Raw genomic sequence first — 22,279 nt, 5'->3', positions numbered from 1 at the left:
GAACTACATCAATTTGCAGATTACTTGTTTGAATTTCCTTTCCTTTTTTTTTTTCCATTGGTTTACACTAAACAACCAGCTCTTAAGTCCTGGTGATTTTCCTGCTTGTGTCTAATAGTCTTTGGCATCAAATTTTGGCTGTTCACGCTTGCTAATTTAATTATAATTAAAAAAACAAACTCACCCACACAAAACCCCAAACTCTCTAGCTGTCCTCCATTGTTTTGTTACACGTTATTTTTTCCTGAATTACAGTCAGTAAAAGAAAGCCATGATTGTAAACATGAATAGATATCACTTGTGTTACTTGTTTTTCAGGGGTTTTTTTGGGTGGAATGGATGTTTGCTTTACAGAAAAGAACCCAGGAGTTCTGGTGGACACCAGGTTGACCATGAGCCAGTGATGTCCCCTTTGTGACAAGTAAGACCACCAGCCTCCTGGGGTCCGTTAGGCGTAGCATTGCCAGCAGATTGAGAGAGGTGATTCTTCTATGTTCAGTGTTGGTGTGAGACACCTGGAGCGCTGGGTCCGGTGCTGAACTCTCCAGTATAAGAGAGACATTCTGCAGTGAAGAGCTAGGAAGGTGATTAAGGTTTTGGAGCATTTATCATACAAGGAGAGGCTGAGAGAGCTGGTACTCTTCAGTCTAGAGAAGAGAGGGCTCACGGGGGGGATCTCATCCGTGTGTACTAATACCTGAAGGGGAGAGTAAAGATGGAGCCAGAATCAGCTCAGTGGTACCTGGTGACAGGATAACAGTGAGGATGGCCAAACACTGGCATAGGTTGCTCAGCGAGATTGCAGAGTCTGTGTCCTTGGAGATGCTCAAAATCCAATGGGACATGGCTCTTGAGCTGGTCAAGGTCCCTTTTCACCTCCAACGGTCCCTTCCAACCTCAGTGAGTCTCTGATTCTCCATCTTTTCTCAAGATGGAATGAAAGATGGAAATATGCTATTGAACACTATATAATATATAACAATGTAAAACTCAATGTTGGCTAAGTTCTGTTTATTTGCTACCTTTACTTCATTCTACCACCCTTCTAGAATACTTTACAATGCTTGTTTAGAAGTGTTTAATAATTTTTTTTTTCCCTCAGTTGAGGCTGTTCAAGGAAATACTGCCTGCTCTGGCAAGCATTATCTGATACTGAACTTAGCCTTGGCACGCAGCAGTCTCTGCTTTCACCACGGGGTATTTAACCGTCTGCTATAACATGGCCAATTACTTCATGATAATACCAGCCTGGTGTAAGACTCTCCTTAGCTGAGTGTCTTAACTAGGCAAATGCACTGTTGTTTTCTACCTGTATTTACACAAGCAAAAGAAAACACTGCACACAGCTCTATAAAATTTAGAGGCAACTTTACAGAAAACTTGCCTCCCCGTCAGTGTTTAGGTTATGAATGAGACAAATGCAAGTCTATTTGCAAACAGTATATTAAACTCCAGAAGCCAAACTTTTAAAGGCATCAAGTCTGCATTTGACGTTTTAATGGCAAAGGTTTGGTTTCTATCAATCACAACGTCATGTAACATTAAAATGCACCGACAAAAAAAGGAGATCTGTCATTCATTCATTAAGACGCTGTAATCCAGTGTAAGATTTATAGGCTTAAAACTCAATGGTGTGTTTTCACAATAAATCCACTTTCACTGCTCGGCACAGAACAAATCTCTCTGTCACTCAAAATGTTTGCTGGTCAAAATGCTCTGTATGAGATCTTCAAAGGGTTCCTCACAAAATTACATATAAACCCTTTTACCAGCAAAGGCTTAATTTAGGTTCAAGTTTTACTTTCTCGGGACATTGGTTAATATCTTGTGCTCAGACAAGATCTTGGTTATATCAGAAACACATAGGGCCTAATTTATTATTAGCAGTCTGGTGTTAATTAGGGGGAATTACCAGAAATAGTTTGCTTGATGGAAATTTATTATGGGATCACACTTTACTGATGGCAAAATAGGAGTCACTGAAAGAGTGCAGCTCCTTCTCATAACCAACTAATTAATAAGGTGCCAAAATTCCTCTGAGAAGGGTTTGGTTCTAACTATGGGAACCTCACAGAGCAAATGATTCCTGTGCAGTATTTAAAATTTAAAAGAGGAAAAGAGAGAGGAGAAAAAGCTGCCCAGAAGAAGTCTCAAAAGTGGTATGGCTTTTTCTTGAATTTATGAAAGAAAATATTTAGCTGTGTTTCCAAGCTCATTAAAGAATTGCTTTTCCCAGACAGAAAAACAACAGCTAGTTTATAATCTCGTTTGGTATGCCTGAACTTGGTTTTCAGTTTTACTTGTGCATACTGCACACTACAGCTTGTAATTTTATGAATTGGGCTTATTATGAGCTTTTATATTGCTCTTTATTGCTTTGCCTAAAGGTCTTTTTCATTATCATTTGCCATGAAAGTTGAGTTTGGAGTAGATAGGAAACTTGTGTTGGTGACTGAAAGACACAGGAAAGTATTCACATGTCTGATAAGCCCAAATCTAGTGTGGATGTGACAGTTTGGGGACAGAAGCCCACTATCTGTTGTTAGGGGTCTTATGAAAGTTTTATTTGTGTCAGAATGGCATGTTGTAGTAAGACGGAGTACAAGCAAAAACATCTCTAAAGAAATTGTAAGTCACCATGATGAAATTTACACATGGCTGATCTGGAAAAATATTTTTCGTAAGATTTTTTTTTAAAAAAAATGTTTAAGACGGTAAGGTATGCAAGTTGTAATAAAGCGCTTTTGCATTTGCACTGGCAATACCTTAAACTCTTTAAAAATATCCAGTGGTTTGGGTATGTTTTAAAAGGTTTCTCCTATACTGCGAAACTAAGGATTGTGTCATTGTCCTCTGAGGAATATTCACACTTTCCATAGGATCGCAGTTGTCTCCTTTTCAGAGCTCATGGCTTCACTTTTTCTTACTGCTGGGCAGTGCTGCTGTTTGTTTTAAAGGACTTCAGTACAAGATAATCTTGTCAGGTTTGTCCTTTATTTCTCTTTGTGATGCATCAGTGAAATGTCAAATATTCCTTTGGTAAATATAGACTTGCACTAAATTTTGGCACACTTTCCAAAGTGTCATGTTTTCTCACCCAGAAGTTTCCGACGGAAAAATAACTCGAGATACTAGACCAAAGTGGTAACTACATCCCATGTAAACTCTTTCTTTCCCTTGAAATCTATTAAGCAAAAGGGAGACACATGAAAACATGTGTAGGGCCAAAATCATTGATAACCTAAGCAGATACGGCCTCAGTGATTTCAACTTATTCTCCTCCAAATTGAAAATGGCTGGTATCAAAGCTACCTTAATGTTATGCTTACATTTGCCCTATGAGTAAAATCAGAATTAAAGTAAGGATCTGCGTCCTGATTTTAGCAGGATTTCCATTAAGTGTTGCAAATGTACTTGAAGGAGTGCTCTCATTTGGTAGGTGACAGTTGAGTACTACACTACCCAGAGGCAGGAACATCACTACGATAACACTGCTTTCTAAAAGGATATTTAATTTCTCAGATCTCAGATGTTCAGTGTCTCTGGATGAGGCGTAACAGGTCAGGTAAGAAAGTGAAAATCTTCCCCTGATACGAATCTGCCTACTCTAGCACCTTGCTAATTCAATGAAATTTAATGGAATTGTTATACACTTCCACTCAAACAGTACGTGAATTTTTTGTACACTCATTCTGTTATTGAATGAGTATTGTCTGAGAAAAAAAAAAGGATGGTAAATTCATAGATAATTTGGCCCTGCATGAAAGATAAACTATTGGTACTTGCACTAAACTCTCAGAGATACTCTCTGCAGGTTTTACCCATGTCAGAGTTCAGCTTTTCTTGCCATTTATGTTGTTCTAGCAGCGTTGCTCCAAATTATGTAAATCCTTCAACGTGTCCTTTAAGTGTGGATTGGGAATTACTCGGCTTTCAAAAATTACTGGAGTATCTATTTTTAAAATTCACTTCCATTATTGAAAGGGTTGATCATGACACATAAAGCAATCACCACCTCCTGCTGTGTGCAAAGAATAAATTACATTTTATAGGGCAGGACTTTTTTTTTTTGTTTTTTTTTCTTCCCCAAATAGGGAGCCTGCTTTTTTTTGTCTCAGCCTGTGCCTGTTGGAGGCAGGTAGGGTATAAAATGGAGCCACTTAATATTTACAGCACCTAGAGTCCAACCTTGGGCTTATACTTGGCTCTAAACAAACCTAACGAAGTTAATCTGCTGCCTCTGTGTGGGGGTGTTCCTATTTGTCGTACCCACTGACAATCAGTAGAGGATTACTGGGAAATTCTGACCAGTGGTATCTGGAGAAGCAAATAGGTTGGGCTTTCTCTGAAATAATTCAGGGCTTATTGATGGAAGTAAAATGATACTATAAGACTGCAAATTTGTCTTTAAATCTTGCATGTTCTTCCTTATTTGTTTATATATTTTCCGAAGTATGTTGCTAATCAAGTGGTTTTCCCCCCAATTTTAATAGAACACATCTCATAGTTGTCTCTGCAAAATTTGAAGAGATGTTGTTTTCTGATGCTTTCCTTTTTCATTTGCTCCAAGTGGGTGTCTGTGGTGTCTTGGTGGAGATCAGTTTCTGAGGATACTCTGATGAAGTCATATGATACTCCTCAAAAAAACCCAAAGCAATAGCACATTTTCTTGCTTAAAGTTTGTCTTTCACAAGGTCCTGGAGCTTTGGCTTCCCAATTTGGTTTCCCAATACCGTATTCACCTCCGAGGCGGTTACATGACTGTAGTAGGAGAATCTTGTATTTTTCTGCTGAATGGCAATTAGCATTCAAGGATTGTGGTGTATTATGGGAGCACTGGGTTGGTAGTTAGAAAATGTTACGGTACTACCATGAAACCAAGAGTTGTAATTTGGAACGTGATAGAATAGGTGTGGCAATCATAGCTCCGCTATAGAGAGGGTGAAAAAAGTTACGTCAACATCGGTATATGGGAGCTGTGGATTACCACCTGCATCCAGGCTTTCCTTGGATAGGTTTTGCTGCTGTGGAGATCTTGGAAGAAGCAGCCAGCCAGGCTAGTTCATCTCAACAAATGCCCCTGCTCACTGCCTCTCTGCTGTCCATCTCCCATCCCTCTGCCCAGCAACACCCTGCTGACACTCAGCCTTTGCTCTCCCACATCCAGAGAGCCAAAAATACATCTTTGAAGGTTTATGTATAGGTTACGTTTTTAAGTTAATTTAAGTTCAGGGCAAATCACTGTTGAGTGCATGAGCCTACTGTATCAATATGTGTATGAGTTAATGTAATAAATTATTTATTTTTCAGGGAGCATGTTGAGGGAAGACTTAACTTCTCCCTGGCAGGGATTTGCAAAATCAACTAGGATGGAAATTGGCGCTCTAAATTAGTTTCTTCCAACAGTAATAGTGAGTGTTATTCTGTCCTTCGTGTCTTCCCACAATATATGGTAAGCTCCTGTGTTATCCTGGAAGGGAGAAAAGGCGTGCTGGGCAGCAATTTTTAGTTGTGTTTTCAGTCACTGTAGAGACATGAGGGAAAAGTGAGCTGCAGTAGAGGCCAGGAGATGGGGCATGGTGACAGGAGGAAAGGGCAGGTAACAGTAGGAAACAGTTTGGTGTTTAGAAAAAAGACAAAAGCTGTTTTGTCAGTTGTTTCTTGTCAGAGATTCATGAGACCATGGTCTGAGAAAGGGATGATTTGGGGACAGCAAGGTAAATCAGCAGGCAGGAGCTGAGGGTGCTCCTAAGGGGGGCACAGACCTTGCAGCCTTGTGGGAGGGAGCACTTCTCCCCTCCCTGTTCTACATTAATATTCATCACCAAACTGCACGTTTTTCTTCTGTTGGCTTTATTCTTTGAGGTCAGATAGCTTTTTCATCTTCACAATGTACTTGGGAGCTCAAACAAATCCTTTTTTGTCTTTGGCTGACTCTGGGCTACCCAGAGGCTGAAGCAAGCGCTGTTTAACATTACCAGTGCCAGCTGCTGCTTCAAACTACACCGTCCCATCCTGCGCTGTCGGTAGGCAGCAGCCCTATCTCAGATTCCCCTGGGCCTTTGCTTCTCTGAACTTCATCCAGTTCCTTGCATGGCCACCTCTGGTAAAGTCCATGTGGAGATTTTACAGAGCAGCTTCATGGGTCTGTGAATGGGAAACGCACCTTCAGCTGCTGCAGCCCTTGTGTAGTACCATAACTTGCAGGGGATGAAATAAACTGAAAAATCTAATCTAATGATTAAAATTATAAGCTTTTTATCTATTGCTGTCTGCAAAGAAGCTGCTGTTCTCCACCTGCTGTTTAAATAACTGTGCAAAAGAGCACTGAGTGTCCAAGCTAACTTGTGCCCTGGTGTAAGGGGCATCCAGCTGCTCTGTGAGCTGATAAATTTCTGGAAGGTCTTTGCTGTGGCTCATGGTTAAACAAATCCATCGCTCCTTCTGGTCCATGAATTATGTAACTTGTCCAACACTACCCCAGTGCATAGACTTCATAGCCTCCTCCACATCAGGCAGAGGTGAGTAACCACATGAGGATCTGTAGTCTGACACCTTGCTTTGTCGTTTTTGTCAGTGCTGCCTTGTTTGGAGCTCCTGTCCATCTGGAAGAGATCCCTGGCCCTTTCCCTCCTGCCTACTACCAGCTCCAGCAGGAATGCAGCTGGGCAGGCAGAGATGGATGGGGAAGCCAGAACAACTGTGCTCCATCTGCCAGGAGGTGGCTTGTGCTGCAGCCAGGCAGGCTGGTTACCTGCCCCAGATGCTGTTTGAAATGGCTGCAGGCTGCTGGGTACCAGCTGTGATTCATCTCAGTGGTGGCTGGTCAATGAGGATGCTGGAGGAGTGAAACGCCTCACCTCTCGCAGTCCTGGGTGTCCCCTGCCTCAGCCAGGCTGGTGGCCTGGAACACGGATGGAGAAAGCCTCCAGAAGCTCCTGCTTTTCCCTCTTCATCCAGGTTTCTTTCTCCTGAGGGCCTGTCTGTCCCCAGCTGGTTTGCATGAGGCAGGGTAGAGATGGTGCCCTGAAGAGCAGATGGGATGAACCCGCAGCACGTTTTAATGTGCAAAGCATTTTCAGTGTTTGGGGGTGGAAAACAGAGTGCAGCCCAGAGAAGTGTATTTAATCACAGAAGAAATGAAAAAGAAACCCAACAACAAAACCAAGTGTTTAGCCATCAGGGTGTTCTCTGTTATTCACAAATGAACTTGGTAATGTAATTCTGTGAGATGAGCCCAACAAGCCTCACCGTGAAGGCTGTTTTCTCTTGCTTATTACACATAGTTTGATGTTTCCAAATAATAACATAAAAAAAATAATGCAAATAAATGTTGCTTTTGACTCATCAGCTTTTGGGGGGGTTGTTCATCTGAGTCCCAGTATCCTTTCTGAAAATTAGGATCTGCACCTCAACCAAAACGCGCCACGAGAGGTGTGGGAATGCTGTCTTTTGGAGGTGCTCTCATTTCATTGCATTCAGCTGTACTGAATGAGAACGGATTCCTGTGGAAACAAGAGTGTGCAGTCAGGTAATCAAAGGTTGTATCTGAAGAGAACTGAATCAGCACTATCTGCTTCTGAACTCCAGGGTCCTTGACTTTTCGGACTTACAGGTATTCTTTTAATGGAGTATAATCTGTACAGCCAAGGCAAATGCTGGTGTGGTGTTACCTCAATGCTCTGTCTAGTTCAAAGCTCAAACTGTTCAGAGGTTTGGAGTGTAAAAATAAATCCAAGGGAAGATTTATTAGTAGACAAAGGCCAGACACAGCAGTCAATGATAAGACCTGACTAGTGCATCTATACGGTTCGTGTGTGTGTGTGTTCATGCAGTTAGAGAAACGAAGGCCTCTGTAGTGAAAGATACACCGAGCATCCTCTTAATTTCTCCCAACTAGGAATAGATCATACTATGCAGCAAATGTCACATGAAGAAAAAGATGTTTGAGTGTCTGCTCTGGGTAGGAAGAGATTAGTGAAAGGGCATGTCAAGCTCCTCTAATGAACAGAAATGAAATTGCTTTAAATTCTACTAGGGATTTTGAGAAAGCTCAATTCAAATATTCATGTTTAAGTTAAAGACTTGGTACACCAGGCATAGACACAAAAAGACACAAGAGCAGAACTTGTATAGCTCAAGCAGAGGCTGATTACACAGTCTTTCTTGCAAATGGAAATTCTAAGTAAGGACTTAAATACTTTTTTGGTTAATTTAATAAAAATCATCCTGATATGTTACTAGACTCAACAGTTGGCTGGAGGAGATGCATGGGAGAGAGCAAACAGAGATGGAGAAGGAATTGATGGTACTGGAGGAGTGGTGCTGGCAGTTCAAGCAAGACCCGATCAAAGAGGAGATTGCTTTCAGGTGAGGTAAGCTAAATATTTTGCCTTTTTTTTTTTTTTTTTTTTCTCCTAATTTTTTCCCCCCACAGCTTAGTCGGAAGCATTTGCTTCACTTTTCTCATAAGATAATTAGCCAGAAGTATTAAAAAAACTGTTTACTTTGTATGAATTCCAATCAGTCTAGTTTTAATTCTCTTATTTTTTACTGTGGTTGTCATATGGATAATACTATGCAGATGTATGCAAAGCATAGAAAACGTGTTGAACATAAAACGCAACCTGCAGCCCTCCTGTTTTTCTGGGTCATTGGCTCTGCACAGAGGAGCTGCGTTACAGGACCCTGTACAGCCTTTTAATTTGGGATCTGGACCCAGAGAAATGCCCATTGGAAAAAGGCAGAGCCCGTATGTAGCACAGCGCTTGCTGTGAACACAATATTAGGTGCTTGGAATGCAGCAAAGCCCTGATGCATGTGCTTCCTTTTAAACATGTAAGAAGTCCCCTTGAGAATAACTGCTTTATTAGGCTTTGACTTCAAGCACTCTGTCACAGACATCTTTAAAATAATATTTGTAAGGCAAGTTTATCAATGTTTATATTCCTAGCCCCCTCCCCCCCCCCCCTTTTTTTTTTTTTAAATTATTATTGTTTTGAAATTGACCAGGCTACTTCTCTTCCTTGCAGACCCAGGCAATATGCACACTTGTGAAGCTCCTCACATTTGTCACTTTATGTAAAGGGTGGGTTTTATCAAAGTGATTCACAACGTTATTACTACTCTGCATGGCTGAATTTGTGGAAGGCAACAAGTTTAAGTGATCTTGAAGAAATGCAATTATTTATGTGAGTCCAGTTCCCACATGAGTCTTCTTCTGAAAGTTATGGCTGTCCAAAAGCCAGAAGTGGCAATTTTTTAATTCTGCATCAGTGACATATTTAGTATTTGAGATGTTATGTGCTTGTGTAACTAAAAATAGCTGCAGTCATTGGGACTGTGCTATCTTGCTGCCTCCCAGGTCCATATCTATGTGACCCTCAAGTCAACAGCACTGACCTCTCTGTTCTTGTTGCGTGGAGGTGTAAGGTATCAAACCTAAAAGATGTCACTAATTCGGAATTGGGCAGATACAAGCTAATGAAGAAGATTTATGCTGGAGGAGGAAATAGGTATTTATAGAGGCTGTAAAGAGAAAAGAGGCCACCTGAAGCTGATCAGCTTGGAGCCTGGTGCAGATACACTGGCTGAGACGGGAACCGTGCCCTGGCCGTGTGGGGCTCTGCAGGGCTCAGCGGCAACAGCCACTGCACTTGGCCTAGATGGCTGCAACTGGTAACTGCTGCACCTTCTTATGAGAAAGCAGCTGCTGTTTTTCTAGGGGATATTTTAAAGCACCTTGTATTTTGTCAGAGTTTCCCTGCTCGTGTTGGAAAGGGTTTCCATGCATCGCGTCCTTGGCTTTATTCATCAGTCTGCCCATGGCAGGAGTGGTTTCCCTTCTGCAGTGCCATGGAAGAGCCAAAAGCAGTGCTGTGGAAATGAGTCCAACAAAGTGTCAGAAGAGGTTGTACGCAGGTAGTGCCAAGCACCCATTTACCTGTCGGGAGTTACAGCTGATAGACCACCTTCATGTGGGAGAGTTGGCTTTAACTTTTAAAACTCCCTGTGAGAATTACACTGTGTGCAGGAAACGCACCACCTGCAGTTTTACAAGTGAGTCTCAGGTGACCCCAATACACCAGAGCACGATAAGAAATAAAAGGTTTACAGAGCAATTTAATTCAGTGGCAAATAACTCTAACAAAACAGATGTCCCAGAGCTTGCTGGGACAACTTGCCAGCTTTGGCATAAAATCTTTGCAATAAGGCAAAGGAGGACATGGATATCTGCAAAGCAACCAGGTTCTGTAGCTGTGGTTCCTAGTTCACGTCCACCCAAGGTAGGATCAGCCCCGTGACGTTTATTGCATGCTTGCATTTCAGGGGTGCTCCAGTTTGCCTTTGCTGTTTCACAGGAGTCCTGGCTTTCCTCCTCCTTGGGAGAAGCACAAGGAAGACACATGCAGCATCCTGTAAAATGGAGAGGAGACAGTAAATGTTTGCATCGTTACACAGCTTGTGCTACAGATGCTGAGCAAGCCTTCCAAACTCCTCCTCAGGAACGAGAGCATTTGCACAGGGAATACCTAGGAAGAACTCAAGTTCTTTACTTATAATGGCTGGAGACTTTTTTTAAAAAAAAAAGAAAAACGACACCTAAAAGCTGCAGAATTGAAAGGGGTTTGGTCATTCTTTCTTTTTGAAGAGACTGCAGGTAAAATTGCTATATAAAATCATATTCTATTGCATTTACTCCAAATTTGGAGCCTCTGTACTACATGCCATCGGTGTAACTTTTAAGTGTCAGAGCCCTTCCCAGCAGATTTCACCTGTAGTATATTTAATGTGCGGCACTCTATGCATAGCCAAAATTACCCTTCCTAAATAAGTTTCAGCAGGGATTTACAGCCCTTGTTACAAGAATAGTTCACACTGGCATGTGGTGTGAGTTTACCCAAGTGGACTGAGATGAAGGGAAGTGTTACTTCAGATCTTGATATGATTATTTGCCCATCTGTGTAGTCCTTCTTTGAATATTGCCAAGATAGGAAATATAAAATGGCTTCAAAATGTCAAAGTCTTTAATTAAAAGGTAAACAAAACAGTGAAATCTGAAGCTAATATTATGGGGGGAAATAAAAATAGGAATGAAAGCGTAGGTAAGGACTTCGATATGATTAGTCAAATGCCAGTGAAGCCAAAACTCAAGCTCTGAGGGTGTTTCATGGGAAGCAGTTAAAGGGATTGCTGCACTGCTTGCTTGCTGGGTGCTGGGATTGTCAGCAGGCCCAGGCTGGTTCGGATTTTGTTGTTTTTTTTTTTTCCCTGAAACATTAAAATTGAGAAGCTGAAATGAGCGAGGTGGCTGGGATATGCGCAGCAGCTCCTGGGGCTCCCTGTCTGGCTGCCCTTGGCAGAAAAGGAGCTGAAAAGGAGCATGTCCGTCCCTTGCCACCGCCTGCCTGGGCAGTGGCGGCTGAAGCCAAAACCTCACCCGTTGTATTGCCAGTGTGTTCCCACCCTTGCCAGGCGTTACGCACCACAGAAGCTGGGTGGATGGGAGAAGCCCGGTTACGATTGACATCTCATTGATTAGCCTTTCAGTTAATGCTGATAGATCAACAGCAGCCAGCCCTCCACCCCCTGCACCCACCGGTGCCTCCCACACCTTGCACCAGCTTGGCTGTCCCTCCCTGCAGCTCCAGACCAAAGAAAATATGCCCCAAAAGGCAGAAAGATTAGCTCATCTGTTGCTTATAGCCTGCAGTCTTTGTTCACGACAGCTACTATATTGGGAGTTTTCTTGGAAGAGATAGTTATAAACAGTAATGGGAGTTCTCAGAAATAATTCAACTCCCCATACTCGTAACAGATGCCAGCGCATTTGGGCTCTGATCGCAATTTCCAACCTTGCCCTCATCTTTGAGGCACTCCGCTTCCTTCCTCCCCACAGACAAAAGATGTCAGGCTATAAAATGCAGGGGCAGTGATCTGGCAGAAGAATGAGGTTTGTCATATGTGTTTCAACACTTGTCGCATCTCCCAGGAGATTGTCATTAGCCAACTTGAAGCGACTTCCAGTGTGTGCAAACCAAAGGACAAATGTGCTCTTGAAATGATCAGCCCGCAAACATCCCATGCTGGTCCAAGGGAGAGGCTGACTTCTTTTTTTTTTTTTTTTTTTTTTTTTTTTTTTCCCATGCAGAAAATGGAAAATAAAATGGATCTGATGGGAGTTTTTCTGAAAGCAAACCAATTAAAAGAGGAAAAGTTATTTAGAAAATGTTGTTGGCTATTCAAGAATGGAGAAACGGGAATTGAAAGGGATATCACACTTCAATTTTAACTAGCAGTTTGCAGTCACTTTCTTTGGATATCCTCTTTCCTAGCTGATATTTCCTCTGATTTATTCCACGGTAGAAGTGGATCATTTCAGTGAGTTTTATGTAAGTCCACTTGGCTGTTTTACAGTTCTCTGCATGTTTCAATATATTCCACTGTTAAAAATTTTAAAAGTAGGTGGAGAAAAAGGAAATTTCTGGTTAACATATAACAATTTCTGAAGTCAATGTGCCTGGACTCAATTTTTCAGGGCATTTTTCCAGACATCTAATGATGCCAGAAAATAAAAATAGCCAACTTGCAGGACCTTTCCTACACACTCCTCTGCAACCCAGCAGAAGTTTCACTGCCCTAATCAGGTCCCTTTCTGCCATCATTGGGGAAAAACTGAAAAAGCTGTCACAGGCACAATAAAAAATAGATGGGCTGTATAAAACTGCTATAGATGACTAATTCTGCTATAGCAGAAAGAGTTGAAATTAATATGTGACCTTTTTGGTAACATCGGAACAATCACAGTTGACCAAATGGTCTCGATGAGCTTTGCTTACAAGAATACTGGAAACTCCAGCTGAGCATTTGTATTCATTTACAGCTGGCCACGGGAAGGGCAGCAATCTCGGCACAGACACCAGGCTGGTGCTATTATTATTGCTATTACACGTGCTGCGGACACATAGAGGTATGTCTGGAACCGGTGCATGCAGTCGCAGCCGTTTCAGGTAAGTTCACATCCAACTGATGAGAGAAAAATCTTGGATTTTTTTTTTTTTTTTTTTTTAAACTACTCATTTTTGAACATGCATATTTTGGATCACAAGTAAGAAAAGCTTCACGCTGACAAATTTCATAGGGTTCAACTAATGAAGAATTAAGCAGATGAAAAATGGAAATAGAAGACCTGAGATGGGAATATTTTCCCATTCTTTTTAGTTCTCTGGCTTTTGAGGAAATGTAGTCAGAGGATGTACATCTTAAAAAGAACGCAACTTGTGGGTTTGCCCACAAGATTTATTGCATTCTATTTAAATAATTTTTATCTTATGGGGATATTGGGTTGCCCAGAGAGGTTTTGTAGTCTCCATTCTTGAAGGTTTTTGAGATCCAACTGAATAAAGCCCTGAGCACCTTGGTGTGACCCTGCTTGGAGCAGAAGGCTAGATACCTCCCCAGGTCCCTTCCAAACTGATTTATCCTGAGATCCTATCAAGCAGACAAAGAAGGATGATTTTTATTTCATGCTTTTAGGCAAAATTTTGTGTGTTTGTGTGTAAGAAATGCTTTTCTTGATGGAAAGCAAGGGCTTAACTGGTTTCATATATAATTTTACACACTTTCCAGGGAATGTTGCTGAAAATATCATATCAAACCACCTTCTATTTCATTAATAGCCTTCTATGATTTTAGGTGTGAATGAAAATATTACAAAATGTGGAAGTTAAATAAATGACAAAACACAAGAGCAGTTAATGACCGAGTAGCTTGGCAAATGAAATAACAGGATAGTGTGAAATATATTAGCTTAGGAGGTTGAGCTACACATATTGTTGATAATACTCCATGCAGGATCAACATTATGGGCTCTGCAGTTATTGCTAAAGCAGAAGAGCTGACCTGGAATAACTCCGGAACCACCTCATTCATCCCACCTATGCCAAAAGCTGTCCATTAAATTTTTACTCATGTCTTTATTTATTCTTATTCTTGGTTTGTCTGATAAGACAGTATCTCTGCTGCTAATCATTATAGGTTTTTTTCTGTCAATTACTTTTTCTTTCATTGTTACTTATACAAGTTTCCAATAATGTATCTGAAGAAAAACGGGTGTATGAGAGACTGAATCTGAAATCTTATGCTTGTGCTATTCATAATATTTCAAACTCTTCGGTAAAATATTATTTCAATTGGTCAAAGCTGTTAGAATAAGCATATAGAGAAGGCTCTATATTCTTGCCTCAATGTGTGCATACATCTTGTTTTAACCTGACTGCAGCCCTACATAGCAATGTTCACGGAAAACTCCACAAAGGCAACATGCTATATATTAACTTAACAGAGCAAACTCAACAGCAAGAGAAAAATTAAATTAGGTAAGGGGAAAAATTAGCTGAGTATTTAGTGATTCAAAGTCACTTAGACTTAGACCTCAGCTGTTCTGGGTATGAACACAAGAAACTGAAACTACATGGGCTTTGTGTGAAATCTCTTCCCTCTGGTTCAAACATGAAGCCAAACTTTTTGTTGTCTGGTTAGCTGTGAATTTTTTAAACATATTTTTCATAGATCCATTCTGAGTTTATTGTGACGCCTTCCAGAGGTCATGGTAGAAGTCTCTGTAAACAGATTGTATTACTGTTCTTGTACAAAGAGAGGAGTGTATACGCAGTTGCTGGAGTAATCCCAGTTTACATACTTCCCAACCTTTTGTGGTTGTTTCAATTAAAAAGTGAAAAATCTTCATCAAAAGAAATTAATTTCTTTTGCCTTTGGATTTTTCGAATGAAGTCCTCAGTTCCCCCTTCACCTGCACAGAGCTACCCAAATGCTCTTATTTCATGAAACTGATTTATTTTACAATACTGATATTAAAAGAATCCAAACTAAGGTAAAGTCAGAGTGACTCCAGGAGTTGCTTTATGCCTTTTGGGTCCTTAAAAAACCAGCCGATTTGAGAATAACAAGACAGAAGAGCCCCTTGTCATCCTCCAAGAGATTACATCTGATGGACGACAATGCAAATGTGGCAGAAAGGTTGGCATATTGTGGGCTGCTGTTGTCATTTAGAAAAGCATGTGAAACTTTGATAAAAGATTAACAATCTTTACAAGGAAGATGTGAAGCAGAGAAGATGCTCTAGGAAGCTTGAAGGAAAGAATAACTTGGCTTCTTATTGTTTTCTTATAATTATTTAATGTTCAGGGGCTGTCCTGTCTCTTCTGGCCATGTAAAGAGATCGTAGGGCACATGTACTCAAAAGTTTTGAAGTGTGCATTACTGCAACTAGACATATGTACAGTATTAAAACCAAAAGTGTTATGGCTTAGAAAGAGGTAGACCTAGATTTAAGTACAGAACAGCATCTAGAATCAATGGTAGCATTACATAGAAAGTTTACTTTTGAGAAAGGTTTTGCAATAGGTGTCTTTTTAATGATTGATTATGGGTTTGGGATTTCACCTTATGAATTCACTGCACAAGAGGTGGAGAAATACATGTTAGTACAGATGGACTAATACTTGTCTTTCTTTTTTTTTAAGCTGTGAATCAGTTCTGAGATCAAAAAAATATACTTGTTGCTAAGTTTGATCTCTGTCATTTGCAGAACTGGAAAAATTTTCACGTCCCAGGACTTTTCAGTGCTCAGAAGAAGCTGCATTTGGGACTGTGAGATGCTCCTTTGCACCTGCCTGTGGACAGAAACTTGCTCAAGTGCTAGAGGTGAAAATATTGGAGAAAAGGAAAGAGATCTTTTTACAGGTGATTCAGGTTTCTTAACGTAACATTAGAATGTACTCTGAAGTTTCAAATTTTAGAGAAAGTTGAAAGAATTACGTTATTGAATAGGTACAGGCAGAATGCTAATTGATTGTATCATCTCACTACCAAATTATAACATGGATTTTAATTCCCATATCAAGTGTGTGTGTGGGCATAAATGTATATATAATGCGTACATGTATATATGTGTGCGCACAGGTTTCTGTAAGACGAAACGGCCTATATACTTTTTCCTGGGTAATGCCCAGCACATTAATTTAATTATTCAGTGAAGACATATACTAAAAAGTTCTTGGACCTTTTTCTTTTATTTCTTTTTCTTTGTAAAAGCTTTGATACTTTTTGGCACTGGTTCATATAGTCAGTAGAGAACACTTAATGAGCCAAAGGCATTTTTATTACCCTTTAAAATGTTTAACAGAGTTTCTGTATAATTTCTCAACGTGTTCTATTTGTTTATTTCTGTGTATTTTTGGTATAAAGAGGTAACATTGTGGTGTTAGGTTTTATTACCTTGGCACTGTCATCATTAAAGATGTATCAATCCTTCCATTATGTGCCCATATTTTTAGAGGCGTATATTCTGGACATGGAACTTTGTTCCCAGTGGGTGTCCCAATACAAATGCCCCAGTAAGATGCAAATCATGATTTTCTTTAATTAAGTTTAAAAGAAAATGGTTTGGCAACTTTTAAATAGCACAAAATCTGTTTTGAGACTTTCTTTTTTTTCCCCCACAAGTGCAATAGAAAAAATGTAGGTTCTATTTGAACAGTTAAGGGATGGATCCATCAGTTCTCAGACACTTCATTATCTCAGTTGTAATGGGACGTAGTTTGAGATGAGACTGAAGGTTCAGGCTCCAGAAGTGACATTCAGTTACTGAATAGCTTGGCCTTACTTTTATCATTGTGTAAGAAAAGCAAGTGGACTGGGCACTAAATATAAAGGAACAGTTGTTTCATATGAAACAGATGAAAACTGAAGTAGATAGAATCTTTTTTTATATGCTATAAATGGGAAAAATAGTACACACTTGGTCTTTTGAGTTTAAAATAACAGCAACCTATTAGTCACTAAAATCCTATGCATTGTCTGTGTTTCTGTTTACACCACTGATTATTCCTTCGTTTTTACATGTGGGTATTCTGCCAGTTAAATATTTTAATTTGTACTTGATTCAATGTAGATTTTTGAAGAGGATTATCAGTAATTAGGACCTGGTTATAAAATCCATAAGAAGGTGCTGCACTGAAGTGTTAGTTGTATGTTGCTTGTATGCAGAAGTCAGACATAATTATCTGAGTTTTGGAGAGTATAGACATCTTATTAATTCAGTGAATGTGAGCATAGTGGACCATGTTCTAAACATCTGGTGGGTGGCAACGCAGGCACTTTTTTACTGCCTGAGTTCCAGTCTGTTGCACAGCTCCATAGAAAGAAATGGTTCATGGTTAAAACAACTCGGAGTCAGATTTCATTTCTGACTTTGCTGAGCTCTTTACCTGTCAATAAGCAAGGGGGAAGCTACAGCAATAAGCTCCTCAGCATTTGGAACCTCTTTTTCATTTGGAATCTCTCTGTGTGTTTTGCAAGGATTTTTTTTTTCTTTTTGGCAAAGAAGACATAGCAAGAGGCCAGCAGTGCTGTAATCCTGTAGCCTAGGAGTCGTCTCACCAAATGGTGCTGGGAAGCTGGAGCCCTGCAGATGGAGAAACCCAGCAGATCTGTGGTTTGACCCTAGAATTTTTCACCCCATCTCTTATAATACGCAGAACAGAGGTTCAAACAAATTCTAGTAAGATCAGTGGCTGAGTCCAACGCTACACCAAAATGACAAGTACAGCACTTACATTACAGAACCCAGAGCGTTATCAACAATCAGGGCCAGTATCTGGGCACTGGCATCCAAATGGTCCAAAGGCTCCCAAGAGTTAAAGGCAGAGTGAAAAGCCAGTTTTCCTTTCAGTTGCTCCAGACAAGGCCCGCCAGCAATCTCAAGTTCAGTGCCATTCCCAAATATGGGATAACTCATTAAAAAAGGTCTAGTTCTCGGAAAGGGACCAGCATCTAAGCATATATTCACTAGTGTTCTGGTCTTACTGAAGATGGCTCCTCTCTGTTGGAACAGAATGGTCAAGGTATATCCATTACATTTTAGATGCCTTCTGGTGGCACAAAAGATCATTCCAGAATTGTCGGCACATGTCATTAACATACAGGCAGTATATGTAAAATTTGTGAACATGCATATAGATATACAGCTAAATACATACATACATGGTTATGCAAGAAGTTAGATGTGAAGGTAAAATGTATAGAAGGCCACTCTACAGTGCAGCTTACTCTGCAGAATGAAGTATCACTTGTGCATCTGTTCTAGGAGAAGCTGATGGAAAGTAAGTAGATTGCAATTACTCATACTACAATGATATCCCAAACTGATGGAAGATGAGTAAGTCAGCACCAACTACTTTTTTCCCTGCTAAGGACATACTTTTCACATCTTTGGTCAAACACCATCCTGTCTGGAGTGGCACGGAGCCTTGTTCCACATAAGAATTGGTTTCCCTGTAAAGCTGTGGGGCAGTGCACAGCCAAGAAACAGGTCAGAAGCTCCTGTGTTTGTCACTGGTTTCCCTGCCTCAGGAACAGCTATAATCCTCGCCTGTCCTTGCATGCTTGGGATCTGCAGTGTGGAATATAATGGTTCATAAATCACAGCGTATCAGCTTTCTCTGATCGTTTAACCGCTGGTCCCAAAAGTCATGTGCTGTTGATGAAGAGCCAGCCTGAGCCTGGGCAAGTGAAAGAAGCCATCAGGTTCCTGCTGACATTTGGAATCTGCCACCTCAGAAACCATCATTTTTAATGCATGACTGAAAGCCTTATTTCAATTAGCGGTCTGTGCCATTGGCTACCAGCTGTGATACTGCAGAGTTTGCTGTGACAGGGTACTCCCTTTTCCCAGACGAGAGTCTCCGTTCAGTCTCTTGACAGTCTGCCAAACTTTGCTATTGGAATGTGTGAAGTTCAGTTTAGAAACAGTTTCTTTCCATCATTTGTGCCTGTTTTGATCTAGTATGTGAAACAGGTTTCTACTTTGTTGTAAGATTCTTATTCATTCTTGGCAGATTTAAATTCATTATATAACCTAGCAGCATCAGACAACTGCCTAGGAATGAGTAGCAGATGCATCTCCTGAGATATAGAATTCCTTGCTATAGCCATGCATTGGTGACTTGATAGCCACCACTATATGACCAGAGTCATGGCAATAAAGGCATCGTGAATTTGATAAAACCAAACCCAAATGTAATGGACTTTGAAGGGGTGTAATACAGAACTGGCTTTTCGCACCTTAAGAATGATGGGAAAAGTATTTGTCCTGGCACAGCCACACTGTCATGGCAATCCTTTCCTGCCTAAGCACAACTCAGGACTATCCTCCCTGAGGGTAGTCGTATCTGTTGTCAGTGTTAGTCTGGCTTCTCCATTTGTGTGCTGCTATGCTGTGAGCAGACTCTGGCTGACATACTGCTAAAGCACGATACACAGCTCCTCTTGTGGCTAATCTACCAAGGATGACCACTCATCCAAGCTAGTGGATGAGGTCCTTTCATCTGAAGGGCTTTGAGACCATAGTCTGGGTTTTCATTCCCACTGTTGGCATAATAAGAAAGAAGTTACAGGTGGTAATGCTCATGGCAGTACCAACTGCTGTGCACGTCAGAAACTTGGAAAGAACTTCTTTTTAATAAAAATCTACAAAAGACAGCTGTCTGCTACTGCTACCAGCAAGCAGTGCAGTGGCAAAGGCCATTAAACAGCTTAGGAACCTCCATTCAGAAGTGCTCTGAAAAAGCTGGCGAGGCTGTTACTAGACTCTGGAGGTACCTGACCTCTCTAGAAGCTTTCCTGCTTGGTGTTAAGTTCTCTAGGTGCCTAGGGCTGTACCACTGAACATTTCATCCTAATCTTCACAGGACTGAGCAACACAGTTGTCAGCATGGTAATTAAACACATCAAGATCTTTAAACATGCATTTTCCCCCTGATGTCCCCAGGAACAGTTGATCTTGTAGCACAGGGGTCCGCTAAATGGAGCAAAACTGTTGTCTGTGTAAGCCAGTTCAAAGAGGTGTACAAGTCTGGATGCAGCTGGCATGTTTTGCCATCAGTGGTGGTACCTGTTTCCATAAATGGTGATTCCCTAAAAAAAAAACCAAATCCAAACCTCAAACCAAACAATAACAATTTCCAATAGTGGTTTTACCCAGTGGTAGGCATTCTCAGAAAATGCCTGTACACATGAAAGATTAGCTTCTTCACAAAATGAAGTCATAGCTGCTGCTGCCTTTTAAAACATAGCTGGAGGAAGAGAAAAATTCCTTCATTTCCATAATAACTTCCTAGTGAGATTATCCACCAAGTGAGAAGATGACTTGGTTTCTTCCTATACTGAAGGGAGTCCAAGGTCGGAATGTCCTGCCTCTGAAAAGCATCCTAGAGCCCATGTTCTAGGTCTTTATGTTACGTTTTGGTTTGTGTCTGAGCAAAATAACACCAACAATTCCAGATTCATTGGCCCAGATGAGATGAGTTACTTTATAGCCTATAGAGCGGAGCTTCAACAGGTGAAGTCTTGGGTTCTCATCCCATTATCCCAGATCATTTGTGTATTTCACAGCAACCAGTCCTTGGACAAGTTGCATGGGTGAGTCCTTCAATGCGCAGGTAGGCTTAGACCTTCTCCCTTCCTTCTCCACTCCATCTTCGGTTGTTGAATGAGAGGAGGCCTATTTAAGATGATTTACTTCCTTTAAGTAAACAATTATGAGTGGGATGAGACCACTTTATCTCCTGAGCTTTCCACCTCTGTTTGGTTTCAGCTGCTTTCACTCCAGCTCTGACACCCCAAATTCTCTTGCTCTGTGGTGAGGTACTGGTGCTAGTGTGCTTGATACAGGACTTATTGTCCCATGGGGCTTTACAGACCAAAGTCCTTCACTGTGTCCCTAGTTATCTAGCTCAGCTAGTAGAGGTCTATCCCTGGATGGTATCCTTGGAAAGGTCTGTCATCTTAGTCCATCACCACATTTTGCAGGGGCAGACGTAATTAACCCTTGGCTTTGTATAACAATGTTTATCAACAGTTCTTCAAGCAGATGTTAGTGCATTACAGATTGACTATTGACAGTCCTATAACCAGTCCTCACTAAATTATTTGCAGGTTTCTCTTCTGCAAGATCAACAGTTGGTAAGAAGTTTTCCAAACCTGACTAATATATTAGATGCATTGTCTTGAGGTTAATAAATGGAAGAACATCTGTGCTTAATACTTTTCTGCCTTTCAGAAATTCTCCACATTCCACAGATGTGAAATGGGATCCTTCATAAGCGAACAGTGCTTTTGAATTTCTTTCACAGCTAAAGAGGTTAATAACCTGATGACCACAAGGAAACCACTTGGAAGACAAGGCTTCTTTGCCTATTAGATGAAGTTATTAAATTTAGTAATAGTGGTCACTGTATAAAAGTTCCCAATGCATTGGTCATATTTTTTTCTGATGGAAAACCAGTATTAAGGGATCTAAATGTGATACTGGTATGTATTGTGTTAGATAGTTGGATACACAGCTATCGGAGGGTTTTATAGGTCTCAGGTCTCAGCTGGTGATTTCTGCTCTGGTTATTAGGGGTGCTCAGAGTTTATGTTTCAGATAACTCCAATTATCGAGAGTGTCAAGAGCAAGTTGAACAAACCTGGGTTGGCAGGCATGAGTGACAAAATGGGGAATGGATATTATAAATTATATAAACCACAGCCAGCTAATTAATCACTAATGGAAAAGTAGAAGGAGATACTTGAATGTTGAATTCTATGCTAGGCATGGATCGCTTCTTGCCTTGAGACAGAGGGCATGTTGTAAAGGGTGCTTTGAATTGTTTTGAAGACTGTATGCTAAGATTACTCATTAATAATTTCATTTCTTCGATCTTACTTCCTGATAACAGTTGTTGAGTCATAAAGTGGAGCAGAAAAAGCAACATGCCACAATGCTTCCATAGCCTGGCTTCTGTTCTCTACTATAGGTGAAAGACAGCAAGGAGGTCACCCTTCACAACATGCACCAGTTTTGGCATACACTGAGACTAATTTTTGGCATAGAGTAAGTCTGCACACTTAAGGGTGAGGATTTTTTGTTGCTGTTGTCCAAACATGCTTAGAATGTTTGCTTTAGCCAAAGTATAATTGTGTGCCTTTGATTCAGGTAATGAATCTGCATTGCAGTTATTTACGAGGGACTGTGTGAACACCCTCTCCCCACTCACTCCTTGTTTCCTCTGTATTATTCCACTGTGGAAGATGAAACAAGGCATTCACCTACTAAAGGCTAGATAGCAGCACAAGACCTCATCAGCACGTACTGAGGTCTCCTGACACAATCCTCACTGAATTTACAAATCTGGCAAATTACTCTGTTCACTTT

At 40.8% G+C, this 22,279-nt stretch overlaps 1 protein-coding gene across 1 annotated transcript in view; it reads left to right on the top strand.

Moving 5' to 3' along the window:
* Positions 1-14: 14 nt before the first annotated feature.
* The window catches only part of BMPR1B (bone morphogenetic protein receptor type 1B), a 297,524-nt gene continuing 275,259 nt past the window's right edge, over positions 15-22,279 (top strand). Inside the window, exon 1 of the mRNA XM_080369111.1 lies at positions 15-21,958. The gene's annotated coding sequence lies outside the window, so the exon portion shown is untranslated. The remainder of the gene's footprint in view (positions 21,959-22,279) is intronic.

The sequence above is a fragment of the Falco punctatus genome, assembly GCF_963210335.1.
Source record: "Falco punctatus genome assembly, chromosome: 1".
Lineage (NCBI taxonomy): Eukaryota > Metazoa > Chordata > Aves > Falconiformes > Falconidae > Falco > Falco punctatus.
The sequence above is the reverse complement of the archived record's forward strand: the minus strand, read 5'-3'. Positions and strand labels throughout refer to the sequence as shown.